Genomic DNA, 15254 nt, shown 5'->3' on the forward strand with positions numbered 1-15254 from the left:
ACTAATATGACTTTTCGGCTATTTACAAATATAGCCCCGATGGACTCTCAGAAAACATATTTACGAATATGTCCCTTCATCCGGTGAGCACTTCTCACCGGGCCTTCACCATCCGGCTCTTGCCGGGTACTCATCATCCGGTTCTCACTGGGTCTTTTGTTGCCGGGTACTCGTCATCCGGTTCTCACCGGGTCTTCCGTAGCCGGGTACTCGTCATCCGGTTTCGGCCTCGGCCGAGTTTGCTCATCAGTACTACTCTTCTCACTTCCCATCCGGAGGGACCTGTTTCCTAACAAATATTTAAACTATTTATTTTCAAACGTATATATCCAATTGGATACTTGAGAATTGATAGGGAGTAGCAGGTTTATATTTGTTTATCCATTGGTGGTCTAGTGGTAGAATAGTACCCTGCCACGGTACAGACCCGGTTCGATTTCCGGCCAATGCATTGATAAATATTTGCGAACCATTTTTTCAGAATATGAATCCCTTCATGTAATATGTGATTTAAGATTGAATATGATAAGTCTCCAATATCTTCAAAGACCACAATTGCTAAATTAGCTATATGGTTCTCGCTTCTTGTGCCAAAGTAATTTCTGTTATGCTCGTGATTTCTCTACAGTAACAATATTTTGACAAAGGCCAATGTAAGATGGTGATTATCGAGCACAAGTTAGGATAGCCATTTTGAATACCATAGAATCATTAAAAGAAAATTAGCATGGTTCTTATCGCATGTTGCATGCATTGGTAGTTTAGTGGTAGAATAGTAACCTCCCACGGTACAGACTCGGGTTCTATTCTCGGCTAATGCAATAATGAAAACATGGTTATTCTATCTTGGGAGAAACAATTGCCTCACATACAATGTGAGAAAATGTTCGACATCAAGAATCGTAAAAGACCTTAAATTTTGGTGGAACAAAGAGAAAGAATGTCAAGGAGTGTGTACACATATAACGTCGTAGTTACTTCTGCGGATGTATTTTGTTTCCTCCTAAATTCATTTGCGGCCAAGAGTACCACAACAATATTTAAACTATTTATTCTATAACGTATATATCTGATTCGATACTTGACAAGTGACAGAGGATATGGAGTATATATTTATTTGTTTATGCATTGGTGGTCTAGTGGTAGACTAGTACCCTACCACCGTACAGACCTGGGTTCGATTCCTGGCCAATGCACTGACCAAAATTTGTGAACCATTTTTTCAGAATATGAATCCCTTCATGTAATATGTGATTTTAGATTGAATACGATAAGTGTCCAATATCTTTAATGACCACAACTGCTAAATTAACTATATGGTTCTCGTGTCTTGTGCTAAAGTAATTTCTGTTATCCTCATGATTTCTGTACAATAACAATATTCTGACAAAGGCCAATGTAAGATGGTGATTATTGAGCAATATTTAGGATAGCCATACCATAGACTCATTAAAAGAAAATTAGCATGGTTCTTATCGCATGTTGCATGCATTCGTAGTTTAGTGGTAGAATAGTAACATCCCATGGTACAGACTTGGGTTCGATTCCTGGCCAATGCAATGATGAAAGCGTGGTTATTCTATCTTGGGAGAGACAATTGCCTCACATACAATGTGATGCTCATGATTTGTCTACAATAACAATATTTTGACAAAGGCCAACGTAAGAAGGTGATTATTAAGCAGTAGTTAGCATAGCTATTTCGAATACCATAGAATCAATAAAAGAAAATTAGCATGCTTCTTATCACATGTTACATGCATTGGTGGTAGAATAGTACCCTCCCACGGTACATACTCGGATTCAATTCCCGGCCAATGCAATGATGAAAATGTGGTTATTCAATCTTGGGAGAGAAAATTCCCTCATATTCGATGTGAGATAATGTCCGACATCAAGAATTGTACAAGACCTTAAATTTTGGTGGAACAAATAGAAATAATGTCAAGGAGTATGTACACATATAACGTCGTAGTTACTTTTGAGGACGTATTTTATTTCCTCCTAAATTCATTTGCATCTAAGAGTAACACCACAATATTTAAACTATTTATTTTGTAACGTATACATCCAATTCGATGCCTGAGAAGTGACAGGGTATATCGGGATTATATTTGCTTATGCATTGGTGGTCTAGTGGTAGAATAGTACCTTGCCACGGTACAGACCCGGGTTCGATTCCCGGCCAATGCACTAACCAAAATTTGCGATTCATTTTTTCTGAATATGAATCCCTTCATGTAATATGTGATGTAAGATTGAATATGATAAGTCTCCACTATCTTTAAAGACCACAACTGCTAAATTAGCTATATTGTTCTCGCTTATTGTGCCAAAGTAATTTCTGTTATGCTTGTGATTTGTCTACAATAACAATATTCTGACAAAGGCCAACGGAAGATGGTGATTATTGAGCAATAGTTAGGATAGCCATTTCGAATACCTTAGACTCATTAAAAGGAATTAGCATAGCTCTTATTTCATGTTGCATGCATTGGTAGTTTAGTGGTAGAAAAGTACCCTCCCACGGTATAGACTCGGGTTCAATTCCTGGCCAATGCAATGATGAAAACGTGGTTATTCAATCTTGGGAGAGAAAATTCCCTCACATATGATGTGAGAAAATCTTTGACATCAAGAATAGTAGAAGACCTTAAATTTTGATGCAACAAAGAGAAATAATGTCAAGGAGTATGTACACATATAACGTCGTAGTTACTTCTACGAATGTATTTTGTGTCCTCCTAAATTCATTTGCGTCCCACAACAATATTTAAACTATTTATTCTATAACGTATATATCTGATTCGATACTTGACAAGTGACAGAGAACTAGTGATAGAATAGTACCCTGCCAAGGTATAGACCCAGGTTCGATTCCCGGCCAATGCATTGACCAAACTTTGCGAACCATTTTTTCATCATATGAATCCCTTCATGTAATATGTGATGTAAATATTGAATATGATAAGTCTCCACTATCTTTAAAGACCAGAACTACTAAATCAACTATTTGGTTTTCGCTTCTTGTGCTAAAGTAATTCTGTTATGCTAGTGATTTCTCTACATTAACAATATCCTGATAAAGGCCAACGTAAGTTGGTGATTATTGGGCACTGGTTAGGGAATATCTATCCAATTGGATACCTGAGAAGTGATAGGGAATATCAGGTTTATATTTGATTATGCATTGGTGGTTTTGTGGTTCGATTCCCGGCCAATGCACTGACAAAATTTGCGAACCATATTTTCAGAATATGAATCAATTTATGTAATATGTGATGGAAGATTGAAGATGATAGGTCTCCACTATGTTTAAAGACCACAACTGTGAAATTAGCTATATGGTACTCGCTTCTTGTGCTAAAGTAATTTCTCTTATGCTCGTGATTTCTGTACACTAACAATATTCTGACAAAGAAATGTATATCGGTTGGTGGGACCACCAGGACACTGCGTCAGAGTGGAGTCGTGTGATTGGTTGCGGGACTGCCACTTCTACGGCTAAGGGCCCGAAAGGGGCTAATGTGAGTGGAGGCTTGCACAATTGTGTGGTAGCCATGCATAACTAAGGGCAAGATCCGGTCCCAGGTCGAGTGCAGCGGATCGATGTAGGCCGAGATTTGTTGTTTTAAGGTTCGATTGAGGCGCTCCGTCAATCCATTCGTCTACGGATGGTAGTGTGACGTAAATAATTGTTGGATCCCTAATTGTGTAGAAACAAGGCATAGGAGCTCATTGTTGAACTGGGGTTCTCGATCAGACAAGATTTGGAGTGGGCAACCATGGGGGAAGATGATTTTCCCCAATAGTTTGGAGGCGATGGTCATAGCCTTCACATCTGGGATAGCGGCCGTCTCAACCCAACACGTCAAGTACTCGGTTATGAAGAGGATGAATTGTTCCCTTCTTGTGATTCGAGAAAGGGGCCCATAATGTCCCATCCGACGATTTCAAATGGAGCTTGAAATTGTATCGGATGTAAGAGGCCTTGAGCCACTTGAGATGATTTGATGGCCTGACATAAGTTGCATGCTTTGATGTAGGAGGCGACCTCGTGGCGTAGCCCCGGCCAATAGAATTTGCAACGGATTTTATCTAACACCTTATGAAAACCCAAGTGGCCGGACAACGGGTGATCGTGGAAGAAACGAAGGTAAGACAGGCGCAGTTGCTCAGGCACGTAGACCCCGGGTTCTTTGCCTACTTGGCTAAAAAGCAAGACATTATCCTGGATCATGAATTGCTTGGTGAGGGATGATGTGGGCTCGACTCGTAGGCGGTGGTAGATGTCTTGGATTTTTTTGTTGTGTTGTTGCATGTTGGCCATCTAGGATGAGGATATGGCGAAATCGATTGTGTCAAAGGAGATCTGGTTCGCCTGAAAGGATATGCGGGATAATCCATCGGTGATGATGTTTTGGGGGCCACGACGATAGTGCAAAGTGAATGTGTAATCCTCTAGCGCCAAAGCCCAACGGAGTAAGCGACCGGGTGGATGAGCCTTCTTAATGAGGGAGAGCAATGGTAGATGGTCGGTTTTGACTGATGTATTTGATCCGTGTAGGTATGGGTGGAAATGATGGAATGCCCAGACGATGGCGAGCAACTCTTTTTCGGTTGTCGAGTAATTTTGTTCGGCTTTTGTAAGGGACTGACTTATGTAGGCGATCGGGCAGAGTTGGTCGTTGTCGTCGGATTGGAGCAGGACCGCACCAAGGCCGACATTGGAGGCATTCGTCTAAAGATGGAAAGGCTTCGTGAAATCAGGGTGGGCCAGGAGGTCAGAGGCTTGGAGTGTTCGCTTGAGTTGCAGGAAGCTGGATTCGCAGGCTTTGGTCCATAGGAAGGGTGCGTCCTTTTGCAGGAGTGCGCATAGTGGGGCTAGTAGGTCGGCTAGCCGTGGGATGAAGCGGAGAGAGAACGTGAGGAGGCCGAGGAAGCGTTGAAATTGCTTGACTGTGGTGGGGTGTGGGAATTTTTGGACTGCTTCCGTCTTCTCTGGGTCCATCTGTACTACCCCGTCGACACTTCTTCCATTGCAGCTGCAATCGATAGTGTTGAACACAAGTTAGGACCTCTCGAAGGACTTGAAGGTGTTCCGCCCAAGTGCTTGTATGTATCAGAATATCGTCTAGATAGATGATTACGACGCGACGGGTGATGAGATCATCGAAGATGGCGTTAGCCATTCGTTGGAATGTGCTCCCAGCATCGGATAGGTTGAAGGGCATCCGTGTGAACTAAAACATGTCTTTCCTAGTGCGAAATGTAGTTTTGTGGGCATCTTTAGGATTCATAGGGATCTGCCAATATCCCGAGGCCAGATCGAGGGAGGTGAAGTACTTTGATTTGCCGAGCTGGTCGAGGAGGTCATCGATACGAGGGAGAGGACATCAGTCATGGGTGGTGACATGGTTAAGTTGTCGGAAGTCGACACAAAAATGGTAAGAGCCATCCCCTTTCTTTACCATGTGCTGCTTCGAGATCCACTCGCTCTTGGAAGGTGTGATAATCCCTTGTTGTAGCATAGTTCTGACAATGTTGTCGATGCGCTCGTGGTCGAGAGGCGAGCGACGTCGGGGAGCTGTGCTGATGGGGCGGGCGTTGCTTGTAGGAATCGTGTGGTGGATCAGAAAACGGACTGAGGGAGGTTTTGTAGGTGGTGTAGACAGCGAGGGAAAGGTGGCTAGGTACTGTGTGTTGCTGATGTGGGTGGTATCTCGAGGAGTAGTGAAGAGCGCGATCGGAAGGTGATTGGGGAGGATGAGCTGTTGTGAGGAGAAATCGAGACAAGCTCGACTATGGAGGAACCAATCACAGCCCATGGTGATTGGGAACAACTAGCGCGGGAGGACGTAGAAACGATGTTGGATCTGGGCGGAACTGATGGTGAGCATGCACATGACTTGCGTATGTGAGTGGTACAACCGTTGTTGGTCGTCGAAGAGGATTTTAATGGGCGGTGCGTGGCTCGTGGGAAGTTGTAATTGGGTGACTAAATCTGCACTGATGGAAGAGATGCTACATCCGTAGTCGAGGAGAACTTCTTGGGTCATGTGCTGGAGGCGGGCGATTGTGGTACAAACGGGCAAAGTTGATGACGTGGAGGCCTGGACATGCGGGGTCGGCTCGACCGTAGTATAAACAGGAGAAGTTGATGACGTGGAGGCGTGGACGTGCGGGGGCGGCTCTCCCTGCGGCACCCTGCGCATTAGTTTTCCGGGAGCTCAGAGAGGGAGGCAACGTCGGCTAATTGCACATTTTTGCTTCTGTTGGTGATTTTGCCACTTTCGGTAGTGATGCCGAATGTGGTCATAGTTGTTGCAGTAGAAACATTTGGGGTGTCCCTGGCTATCTCGTTCGGGCAATGCACGCTTGGTGCGGAATTGCGCGTTCTAGACGTCGATGTCCATGGGAGTGTCGGCTGGCATAGTGGTTGTATGATCGTGACTGAGATTACATGGTGTGTGCATGTCATGCGCGTCTGCAGCTTCGATGCGTTGGGAGGTGAGGATGACTTCGTGTAGTGTTGTCGGGCCTTGATTGCGTACACGGCGACGGAGGTCATGTCGGATACGCGGCCAGAAAAAAAACAACTTCATGTCTTCCGACATGTTGGCATCAACCTAGCTTAGGATTTGCACAAACCGAACCACGAACTGGGTGATGGGTTCGCGTGGCTGTTGGGCAATTGACTCGAGTTGTTGTACGGCTGTTTGGCGGGAGTCTTGATGAGCAAAATTCCGAATCATGGCTGCCCGTAACAGATCCCAGTCGTTGCATGTCTCTTCGTGTTGTTGGACAAGCCATGTTGCTGCGATATTCTCAAGGAGTGTCTTCATTTCCATTGCCTTCCGGGGGTGTGGCCACTAGTGGTAACTGGCCACCATTTCGAAATGATTTAACCAAGAGAGGACGTCTTCCGATGGTAGGCTCGAGAATGGTTTTGAGCGAACTCGAGGGCCCGAGAGATTTTGTTGTGGCTCGGATCGTGCTAAAAGAAATGACAACATGGCTTGGTTAGTATGGTTAACTTGTAAAATAATGTTGGATAGGGCTTGAACCAATTGCGCGATTGGCGATGTGGGTTGATGTTCTTGAATTTGTTGTTGTAGGAATTTCGGATTCATTGAGTTTGCGCTGCCGCTGTTGTTGTCGTGTTGCATCGTGGCGTGTGTTGTTGGGGTCGTGAGTTGGGGTTGCTTTGCTCGTCTTCTCCACCAAGATGAGAAATACTCAAGATGTGATTTGCTCTCAAGTGGTAGAATAATACCCTGCCACGGTACAGACCCGGGTTCGATTGCTAAATTAGCTATATGGTTCTCGCTTCTTGTGCCAAATTAATTTCTGTTATGCTCGTGATTGCTCTACAATAACAATATTATGGCAGAGGCCAACATAAGATGGTGATTATTGAGCAATAGTTAGCATAGCTATTTTGAATACCATAGACTCAATAAAAGAAAATCAACATGGTCTTATTGCATGTTGCATGCATTGGTAGTTTAGTGGTAGAATAGTAACCTCCCACGGTACAGACTTGGGTTCAATTCCCGACCAATGCAATGATGAAAAACAAGGTTATTCAATCGTTGGAAAGAAAATTCCCTCAAATACGATGTGAGACAATGTTCGACATCAAGAATCGTAAATGACCTTAAGTTTTGTTGTAACGAAGAAAAATAATGTCAAGGAGTATGTACACATATAAGGTCGTAGTTACGTCTGAGGACGTATTTTGTTTCCTTCTAAATTCATTTGTGTCCAACAATACCATAACAATATTTAAACTATTTATTTTCTAACGTATATATCAAATTGGATACTCGAGAAGTGATAGGGAATATCGAGTTTATATTTTGTTATGCATTGGTGGTCTAGTGGTAGAATAGTACCCTGCCAGGGTATAGACCTGGGTTCGATTCCCAACCAATGCATTGACCAGGCTTTGGGAACCATTTTTTTGAGAATATGAATTCCTTCATGTAATATGTCATTTATATATTTAATATGATAAGTCTCCACTATCTTTAAAGACAAGAACCTAAATTAGCTATTTGGTTCTGTCTTCTTGAGCTACTGTAATTTCTGTTATGCTCCTAATTTCTCTACAATAATAATATTCTGACAAAGGCCAACATAGTATGGTCATTATTGAGCAATAGTGAGGATAGCCGTTTCGAAAAACATAACTCAATAAAAGAAAATTAGCATGGTCTTATTCCATGTTGCATGCATGGGTAGTTTAGTGGTAGAATAATACCCTCCCATCGTACAAACTCAGGTTCCATTCCCTCACATACGATGTGAGACAACGTTCCACATCAAGAATTTTAAAAGAGCTTAAAGTTTGCTACAACGAAGAGAAATAATTCAAGGAGTCTGTCCACATATAACGTATTTTGGTTCCTCAATTTATTTGCGTCCAAGAGTGACACAACAATATTTAAACTATTTATTTTCTAAACTAAATATCATATTGGATATCTTAGAAGTAAAAGGGAATATCCAGCTTCTATTTCCCTATGCATTGGTGGTCTAGTGGTAGATAGTACCTTGCCACGGTACAAACCCATGTTCGATTCCCAGCCAATGCATTGACCAAGCTTTGGGAACCATTTTTTGAGAATATGAATTCCTTCATGTAATATGTGATGTAAATATTGAACATGATAAGTCTCCACTATCTTTAAAGACCAGAATTCCTTAATTAGCTATTTGGTTCTCTCTTCTTGTGCTAACGTAATTTCTGCTATGCTCCTGATTTCTTTACAATAATAATATTCTGACAAAGGCCAACATAGTATGGTGATTATTGAGCATTAGTGAGGAAAGCCATTTCGAAAACCATAACTCAATAGAAGAAAATTAGCATGGTCTTATCGCATGTTACATGCATGGGTAGTTTAGTGGTAAAATAATATCCTCCCACCATACAAACAGGTGCAATTCCCTCACATACGATGTGAGACAACGTTCGACATCAAGAATCTTAAAGGATCTTAGAGTTTGCTGCAACGAAGAGATATAATTCAAGGAGTCTGTGCACATATAACGTCGTAGTTAATTCTGAGGACGTATTTTGTTTCCTCCTAAATTCATTTGCGTCCAAGAGTAACACAACAATATTTAAACTATTTATTTTCTAATGTAAATATCAAATTGGATACCTAAGAAGTGATAGGGAATATTAAGCTTCTATCTCCTTATGCATTGGTGGTCTAGTGGTAGAATATTACCCTGCCGCGGTAGAAACCCGGGTTCAATTCTTGGCCAATGCACTGACCAAACTTTGCGAACCATTATTCAGAATATGAATCCCTTCATGTAATATGTGATGTAAATATTGAATATGATAAGTCTCCACTATCTATAGAGACCAGAACTGCTAAATTATCTATGTGGTTCTCGCTTCTTGTGCCAAACTAATTTCTGTTATGCTTGTGATTTCTCTACAACAACAATATTCTGGCAAAGGCCAACGTAAGATGGTGATTATTGAGCAATAGTTAGCATAGCTATTTCGAATACCATAGAGTCCATAAAAGGAAATTAACATGGTCTTATTGCATTTTGCATGCATTGGTAGTTTGGTGGTAGAACAGTACCCTCCCACGGTACAGACTCGTGTTCAATTCCCGGCCAATGCAATGATGGAAACAATGTTATTCAATCTTGGGAGAGAAATTTCCCTCAGATACGATGTGAGACAATGTTTGACATCAAGAATCCTAAATGACCTTAAATTTTGTTGAAACGAAGAGAAATAATGTCAAGGAGTATGTACACAGATAAGGTCCTAGTTACTTCTGAGGACATATTTTGTTTCCTCCTAAATTCATTTGCGTCTGTAAAGAAGCAAGAGATGGATTCTGTGCAGCGGAATAGATATGAACTGTGTGTGTGTATGAGAGAGAGTGAGAGTGAGTGAGACACAGAGAATACGTAAGGTAAAAATATATTAACAAAGGAGAACGACGCAACATTTTCCAAGGTGGGAGGAGGGTGCTTTATATAGTCACCCTCTCTCTTCATTAACTACAAGACTCATGGAGCATGGGGAATGTGAAAGCTCATAAGTTATGTGTCATAGGATATGATTCTATGAGTCTTACTAAATGCTAGAATACAAAGTGGTCACTTAATGGTGACTCTTGACTGTTGGAGTGTCTATTCACTCTCAAGATGAGTTCACACACTAGACCAAGTTGAGCTTGATTCTCAACACGCCCCCTCAAGCTCATGTCGGGTCGGTTTCATGCGTCGACTCGCATTTATGCGGAGTTGCGGAATCTATGCTCCAGCTTGCGTTGTGCGTAGTTGCAAAGTCTGTAATTCGGCTTGCGTCTTTCTTCGCGGCTTTGCGCGGTTGCGGAATCCACACGTTATTGCGTAGTGTCTTCAGTACTCCCCCTCAAGCTTGGCAGGTCAGGGATAGTCAATCCGAGATTGGTCATGAATTGCCATAGCTTGTCGGCTCCTAAGGCTTTAGTGAAGATGTCGGCGATTTGAAGATTTGTGCTAATGTGTTGTAGGTCGACATCGCCAGCTAGAACTCACTCTCGGATGAAGTGATAATGCACTTCGATGTGCTTTGTCCGCGAGTGGAACACCAGGTTCCGAGCCAGATAGATACTGCTCATGTTGTCGTAGTAAAGGGAAGTCGGATCCTTGATGGGTACGCCCAAATCCATGAGTATCCTTTTGAGCCATACGGCTTCACATGCGGCCACTGCCGCGCCCCTGTATTCCGCCTCTGTGCTTGAAAGAGCGACGGTTGGTTGCATTTGGCTGCTCCAGGATATTGGTCCGCTACCGAGGGAAAAAACAAATCCGGAGGTTGATCTTCTATCGGCTTTGTAGCCGGCCCAATCGGCGTCTGTGTACCCTTCGAGTCGTCTTGGCATCGCGATCTTGTAGAGGATGCCACAATCCATTGTGCCGCTCACGTATCGTAGAACTCGCTTGGCGTAATCCAAGTGAGTATGACGCGGTGTTTGCATGAATTGGCTGAGGAGTTCGACTGGATAGCTAAGGTCGGGTTGAGTGATCGTGAGGTAGATGAGGCTCCCGATCAGTTGACGATATTGAGTTGGCATCTAGTTTGAGATTGCGATGGAGCAGGGTTGCCGCGGATTTGCACTCAGCCATCCCGAACTTGTAGAACAAGTTGAGGATGTAGTGCCATTGAGAGATCATGATTCCGGTCAGAGTCCGAATTACCTCGATGCCGAGGACGTAGTGGAGCTCCTTCATGTCCCTCATCTCAAACTTGTCGGAAAGGAGGGATTTGAGTTTATTGATTTCGACGAGATGCTCACCTCCAATGACTAGGTCATCCACATATAAAATAGTGACGATCGGACTTGCGGAATTGCTTCGTATGTAGAGGGAGTTGTCCGATTTTGACATACGGAAGCCGATTTGATGAAGATATTGCGTTATCTTCGAATGCCAAGCACACGGTGCTTGCTTGAGGCCGTAGAGTGGCTTCTTGAGTCGGCATACAACTTTTGGATGGGTGTTCGAGTTGAAGCTAGGTGGTTGTATCATGTACACCTCCTCTTCTAATTTGCCTTGTAGAAAGGCGTTCTTGACGTCCATTTGATATAGGTGCCACCCTTTCACTGCGGCAAGCGCAATTACAGTCCATACCATCATCATCTTTGCCACCGGGGCAAAGGTCTCTTCGTAGTCAACTCCGTGTGTTTGTGCGTAGCCTTTCGCTACGAGTCGCGCTTTGTAGCGGTTGACAGAACCGTCGACGTTGTACTTCACTTTGTAAATCCATCTGCATCGGATCGCCTTTTTGTGTGGTGAGGTGGGAACGAGATCCCACGTCTCGTTCTTGCGTAGTGCCTGCATCTCCTCGTTCATGGCTTCGATCCATCGCGGATCCTTGGCTGCTTCGGAGAATGTTTCCGGCTCGCGTGTTGTCGCCACCTTCATCATAAAGGCATAGAGATATGCCATGTAGTCGTTGTAGCCGAATCGGCTGATCGGATTCTTTTCACGAGTGGAGCGACAGACCTTTTCATTTGCAGAGATGAGGGCTTTCTTAGCTCCGATTGGTACATCGAAACTGCCGAACTCACTATCGAGTGAGTGAGTCGACTCATCGTCGTCGAAGCGATTGTCTTCGTATTCTGCCATTTTCGCCTTGCCTTTGTCCATCTTCGGGCTAGGCCGTGATGTGCTTTGATCACTCAAAGGCACTTGTGGTCCACTCAGTCGGGTCGTGATCGGACTTTCTTCGAACATGCACGTAAGGCGAACTTCATCTTCTATCTCTTGTTCGGCGGATTTCGGGTCGAGGGGAGTCGGAGTCGGAGTCAGAGTTGTCTCTCGTGCATACCAAGATGCAGACTCATCGAAAACGACGTCTCGACTTACGCGAGATTTTCGAGTTGAGAGGTTGTAGCACTTGTGCCCCTTTTGCTCCAATGAGTATCCTATGAGGATACATTTCTCCGACTTCGGATCAAGCTTTTGACGCTTCTCGACGGGGATTTGCATGTACGCTATTGCGCCGAATATCTGGGTGTGCGATAAGTCCGGCTTCTTCCGAAAGTATTTTTCATGCGGAGTGACCTCGTGCATGCCGGATGTTGTGCACCGGTTCATTAGGTAGACGACCGTATTTGCAGCTTCGGCCCAATAAGACTTGGGCATATGCTTCTCGTTTATCATGGCCCGCACTACTTCGAGGATGTGCCGATTTTTGCGCTCGGCTACTCTGTTTTGTTGCGGAGTGTGTCGGAAGGTGAATTCTCGCCGAATTCCTTCCTTTCGGAGATACGTTGTCGTGAAGATTTTTGGCAATAGTGTGAAAATCCTATAAAACGTACGAAATCGAGTATAAATCACGTAGTACAATAATTGTGAAGATAACATTTTAAATAGATTTAATATCTAAGTACAAAATGATGGAGGTTTCGAATGCACTTTATTACACGAGAAACGGACAACTAAATGTCAAGATATGAGGGTATAAAGTTTGTAAAAGGAAAGGAGAAAATTGTGAGATATCCCACATAGGCATGACAAATATAGCTCTCATCATATATAAGGTGGAGCAAAAGATATTATCTTTGTGTCTATGTGTGGAGCATAGAGAGTTCAAGGTAACTTGAACTAAGAGTGGAGGTGGGCTAGCTTGAACTAAGAGTGGAGGTGAACTTGAACTAAGAGTGGAGGGTTTTGGCCAACCAAAACTGGACCGGCGATGGAGCCGGTGATCCGGCGGCAATCCGGCGGCGTCCGAATCCGATGGCAATCCGGTGACGGTGATCCGATGGCATCCGGCGAGGCACCGGTATCCGGTAACCGACGGCATCCGGCGACGGCACCGGTAACCAACGACATCTGGCGACGGTATCCGGCGAACCGGCGTCCGGCGAATAGATAAATAAATATATAAATATATATACATATTTACATATACAAGGAGGGAAAGTAAGGATTCGAACCTTGCACCTCCAAGTTAGGAGTCAATTGGCTTACCATTAAGCCATGCTATTTAGTTGAAATTATATTTCTATCATTGTACTTTTACATGTAAATTCTCATACATGAGAACTAAAATGAGTGACATGGTTATCATGCACCACATGTAATACATAAGCGCCAAATGGCAAACATGCAATTTATGCATGTCTTGTACCCTCACATGCATCATATGCATGAGAGCATCTATAAAAGAGGGAAGGGGGAGGAGAAAAAACACGGGTTTTTTTTTATTATGAAATTAAGAAGAAGAAATTCGTTATCAAATTGATGGTGTAACTTGTTTCTTAAATCCAAAGATAAAAAGTTCAATCGATCTTTCTTAATCGTTTAATCTCAACTTCTCTCTTTCCCAATCTATCTTAAGCACTTTCTCGCCAAAGCTTGTATCGACTCTAAATATTTCTGGTCCAGAACCCCGACGGTTCCGCCTCACGATCCGCGCGTAGTGATGGATCTTCACGACAACGCCTTGAAATCGTCTGAGAAGTACTCCTTGCCGCCATCCGATCGAAGGCATCGTACATGTCGGCCCGTGGCTTTCTCGACTTCATTCTTGAATTTTTGGAAGTGTCCGAACACTTCGCTCTTTTGCCGCATCGGGTAGATCCAATTGTGCCTAGAGAAGTCGTCGATGAAGGTCACGTACTATCGGCATCCGCCGAATGTCGCCGTTTGAGCCGGACCCCATACATCGGAATGAATTACGTCGAGTACGCTTTTGCTCACGTTACGCTCCTTCGGAAATGGGTGCCGATGTTGCTTGCCGAATTGGCAAGTGGCAGGCACACCTTCAATCTCTTTCTCCGTGAATGTCGGGAGCCCGATGACGACTCCTTTCGATTGCATTGCCTTGAGCTTTTGGAGGTTGATATGGTCAATCCGCTTGTGCCATAACTCTATGTTGGAATCGGCTTTCATGCTTTTTGCGAACATGGCGGATTTCATCTCGTGTGAGTCGAGAATGAACATCCGGCGCTCTCTTCTTCCGCGCGCGATGATTCGGACCTCTTTTTCAATGAAGCACCCGTCTTGGTCAAATCGTACTTGCATCCCTTGCTCAACCACTTGGCCGACCGAGACCAAATTCTTCGTGATGGTGGGAACATGCAAGACATTTTTAATGTATGTTTGCTTACCTCTTTCGCCGAACGGAACATTGCCGATGTGCCGAATCGGGTGCGTAGTGTCATCTCCGGTTTCGACATAACTGGGTCGCTCCGTCTCTCGAAGTTCGAGAAACCATTCTTTATGAGATGTCATATGTTTTGAGGCTCCAGAGTCAACAAACCATACATCCTCCGGATTGAGGGCACTAGTTGAGGTAGAGGCCGACATAGAGTTTGCTCTATGTTTCATCATGAACATTTCGCCACGGTCGGAGTTGTGTGCGTACATTCCGCCACGATCTTCGTAGTTGGAGTTGTGCCCGTACATTTTGCTATACTCTTCGTAGTAGGAATTGTGTGCTTGTGGAAGCCGATTCACGCATCTTCTTTCGGCACTCTTCTTCGTGGTGGCGGAGCTTTCCGCAATATCCACATTCGGTTGCGTTTTGACGGCTAGGGCCAGAGTGGAAGCTCCCCCTTCTTGTGAAGGTTCCTCGTTGGCTTCCGTTTTGCGGCCGAAATTGGGAGTTCTTGTCGTAGGTCGGCCCTCGTCCACCTTGTCCTTTGTCGAATCAGCCTCTTGCTCGTCCGCGTCCTCTTCCTCCGTTCGAGTGCGTGTAGAGCATGTGGCATTCC

General features: G+C 44.0%; 4 non-coding genes across 4 annotated transcripts; all 4 read left to right on the forward strand.

The window, feature by feature from the left end:
* Nucleotides 1-2122: 2122 nt before the first annotated feature.
* Nucleotides 2123-2193, forward strand: TRNAG-GCC (transfer RNA glycine (anticodon GCC)). Its single transcript has one exon. It is a non-coding gene; the product is annotated as a tRNA-Gly (tRNA).
* A 298-nt stretch (nt 2194-2491) lies between these two features.
* On the forward strand, nt 2492-2562 carry TRNAG-CCC (transfer RNA glycine (anticodon CCC)). The gene has a single exon. It is a non-coding gene; the product is annotated as a tRNA-Gly (tRNA).
* A 4935-nt stretch (nt 2563-7497) lies between these two features.
* TRNAG-CCC (transfer RNA glycine (anticodon CCC)) lies at nt 7498-7568 on the forward strand. The gene has a single exon. It is a non-coding gene; the product is annotated as a tRNA-Gly (tRNA).
* Nucleotides 7569-7869: 301 nt separating this feature from the next.
* TRNAG-GCC (transfer RNA glycine (anticodon GCC)) lies at nt 7870-7940 on the forward strand. Its single transcript has one exon. It is a non-coding gene; the product is annotated as a tRNA-Gly (tRNA).
* The last annotated feature ends 7314 nt before the right edge of the window (nt 7941-15254 follow it).

Source organism: Azolla caroliniana, unplaced genomic scaffold (genome assembly GCF_043228905.1).
Source record: "Azolla caroliniana isolate FFs.n. ecotype wild unplaced genomic scaffold, voAzoCaro1.0.p SCAF_9, whole genome shotgun sequence".
NCBI classification, from domain to species: Eukaryota; Viridiplantae; Streptophyta; class Polypodiopsida; order Salviniales; family Salviniaceae; genus Azolla; species Azolla caroliniana.